Source organism: Dioscorea cayenensis, chromosome 14, assembly GCF_009730915.1.
Source record: "Dioscorea cayenensis subsp. rotundata cultivar TDr96_F1 chromosome 14, TDr96_F1_v2_PseudoChromosome.rev07_lg8_w22 25.fasta, whole genome shotgun sequence".
Classification (NCBI taxonomy): Eukaryota; Viridiplantae; Streptophyta; class Magnoliopsida; order Dioscoreales; family Dioscoreaceae; genus Dioscorea; species Dioscorea cayenensis.
The window spans coordinates 15467489-15470955 of NC_052484.1; the positions used below are offsets into that span (position 1 = coordinate 15467489).

General features: G+C 41.6%; 1 pseudogene; it reads left to right on the plus strand.

The window, feature by feature from the left end:
- The first annotated feature begins 353 nt into the window (after positions 1-353).
- On the plus strand, positions 354-3259 carry LOC120276170 (annotated as a pseudogene).
- Positions 3260-3467: the final 208 nt, after the last annotated feature.

The window sequence follows — 3467 nt, forward strand, 5'->3', positions numbered from 1 at the left end:
TTGTCCTTTTATAATTTATTATATTTGACTTTTAATCCAAAAACAGTTACGATAACCTATGAGTCCTAAGCGCAAAATTCTTCCACCAGTAAAAATTAATTTATGAAAACGATGTGAAATATACTGTTTTTAAAATATATATAATAAATTAAATTACAAAAGAAACCCATCGAAAGTCATATCGGTCAGGCTTCTAAGGTAGGTTACAAACTTAAAATCAATAAATAAAATTCCCCAAAATTTCTCTCTCTCTCTCTCTCTCTCTCTTTATATATATATAGCCTTATAATAAAGACAAATCATTGAGTTCTTCGAGCTGATCGGAGTTGAGAGGAGGAGGCGAGATGGGAGCAATGGCACCGCCGCCGCGCTGCTGCCTTGCCCTAAGACGCTGCCGGCTGACATCCAATGGGGCTTAGCAGGGCGATAACCCACTGCATCACGCGCGTTGCCGCTGGCGATCCTCCAGATTTGACTCGTGCTCGTCGTCACAGATCCCTTGCCTTTTGCTCCGCCCATCCGGCAACCCCGCGTCATCGCCGAGATCATCGTTAGTATTCTCACCTATTCCTTCTCGCGTTTAAGCGTTGATTTTTCTTTGATTTTTAACGATTGCTTTTCCACGATGCTGAAAGATTCCGTGGGGTCTTTTGTGAGTGATTCCTTTATCATGTTACTATGTGCTTTTCATATTGAGAACGAGATTGTTCTTTTTGAACCATGATTCTCAACTACTTATTTGATCTTCTTCTTTTAATTTCACTAATTGCTTGAATTTTTGATTATAATGTTACTGGTTCCTTTTCCTTATTCTTATGGACATGTTTTTTTTATTTAGTTTAGTGTTTCTTATTAATATATTTAGTAAGAGCATCTTAGTCTTTTGCTATTTGGTATGAGATTTTTTTTTAAGGTATTCATTTTAAGAAAGGATTTAGGATTGAACTTTTGTGCACGTCTTTACTTTTTCTTTAAATACAGATTGATATTATTTTTGATTCATGGTTTTGTTTCTCAAAAGCTATGGGTTTTAAGTCAATTCTGGCACATTGAAGAAAGCCATAAGAACAGGTTTTTCCAGGGATGTTCTCTTTTTCATGTGCAAAAATTTCAACTTGAACTATCAAACTAATTATCCAAAATGGCCATATCTGACTCATTTTCACTTTTACAAGGAGTCTTTTTCTCCAAACATGAGGAAACATATATATATATATATAGTCAAGGTGTGCGGAAATCTATTTTCATTGGGCTGCAAGTCTATTCATAAGCAATGAAACTGCTGCAAGTCTTAAAGCTCTTTTATTCCTAATATAGTGTTTCTTATTAATATATTTAGTAAGAGCATCTTAGTCTATTCCTATTTGGTATCAGAATAGGTATTCCTTCTAGGAATAGATTTGAGATGGAACCTTAACATCACTGTTGTGCACTTCTCATCTATCTTTAAATAATACAGATTTTTATCACTAAAAAACATAAGAAGTTCTATAACATGGTGCATGGATATTATTTTACGTTTTCATGTTTTTGTTTCTCAAAAGCTATGGGTTTTAAGTCAATCCTGGTACAATGAAGAAAGTCATATAAGAACAGGTTTTTCCAAGTGGATTTTTTTTTTTCTATTCTATGTGCAAAAATTTCAACTGGAACCATATAAACTAATCATCCGAAGTGGCCATATCTGACTCATTTTCATTGATACAAGGAGGTTTTTTTTTCCAAACACGAGAAGCACACACACACATATATATATATATATTTAGTCAAGGTGTGCGGAAATCCATTTTCATTGAGAAGTAAGTCTATTCTCCCGTCTGAATCATCTTGGCACCAAGCAATGAAACTGCTGCTAGTCTTAAGGAGCTCTTTCTTCCTAATTTCTTTTACTAATTTACATGATCTTTTTTCTTTGTTAATAATAATAATAATAATAATAATAATAATAATAATAATTGTCTAAAGTAATTCACGTCCAAGGATATCAGACCGCTTTTACGGACGTTTTATCTTTCTATTGTTTTTGTTTATTTTTTTCGTGTGGTTCCTTTTTATTTTTAAATCTTAATATGTTTGTATATGTCCTTGACAAAGTAGTGATTTATATACTTTCATTAATAATAAAAATACGTATGCATAATTTTGTTTTCTTGGAATGTACAGGGAGGTATACTGCTGGGGCCGTCGGCGCTGCGCGTAGCACGGCGTTCCTGAACAACGCGTCTTTCCCCAAAGCAAAGCTTTGACGGTGCTGGACACCCCTCGCAAACATCGGCCTTCTCTCTTCCTCTTCCTCGTCGGTCCTCGAGGTCGACCTCAAATCCATCCGCACCGCACTGGCAGCCGGCACTCGCCATCGCCGTGGCCCGGCATCTCCTTCCCCCTTCTCGCCCTCGGCGTTGGCGCTTCCTTCGTCTTCCCACTCCACCGTTTCAAAGATGCTCGCCATATCCCTTCCTCGTCTTCATGGGCGTTGCCCTCTCCATCACCGACCTTCCAGTCCTCGCCCGCATCCTCGCCGAGCTTAAGCTACTCACCACCGAGCCTTGGTCGCATGGCCGTATCTGCTGCCGCATTCAACGACCTGTTTGTCGCTTGGTTCTTCTCGCTCTCCGCCATTGTCTCTCTCCGGCTGGTTCTCCTATTGTGGCTCTCTTGGTTTTCTCTCTGGCATCGCCTCGCCTTTTCGCTCTGCTCAGATCTGCCCCTGTTTTTAGTTTGGATGGCAAAAGCTCACACAAGGAGAGCAGTTCAAAGTCGCCACATCTGCCTGACCCTCGCCACCGTCCTCGCCGCCGGGTTCGCCACCGACGCGATCGGCATCCACGCCCTTTTCCGGGGCCTTTGTCGTCGGCATCTCTGTCCCCAAGGAAGGGCCTGGCCGTGTCATGATCGAAAAGATCAGTTTAGTTACCAGCCTTTTTCCTCCCACTCTACTTCGTCTCCAGTGGACTCACAAACCAACGTAGCCACCATTAGCAGTGGTCAGTCATGGGGTTTGGTTGTTCTTGTTATCACCACTGCATGTTTTGGCAAGATTCTCGGCACTATCGTCGTCGCACCCCTTTGTCAAGGTTCCTCGCCGGGAGTGTACGGCCCACTGCTTCCTGATGAACACTAAAGGTCTCGTGGAACATCGTGACTCAACATTGGCCGGAAGACCGAAGTCTTGAATGAGTAGAGGACCTTCGCTATTATGATTCTATTGGCGCTTTTCACCACCTGTCCGTCACCCACTCCTATTGTCCTGGCTATCTAACTAAGCTCAGCCCAGCACGTAATTCCCTTTACACACCACGTAAACGCAATGACACGCAGGCAGAGCTCCCGTATTCCACGGCTTGGCTACAGTGGCAACTCTAACATACCAACATTCCACGGTCGACGATCAGGAGTCTCATCGCGGCAAAGCACCCGGCACTCTCACTGTTTATGCTTTTTGCATCTCATGGAGTTGTCGAGAGGTC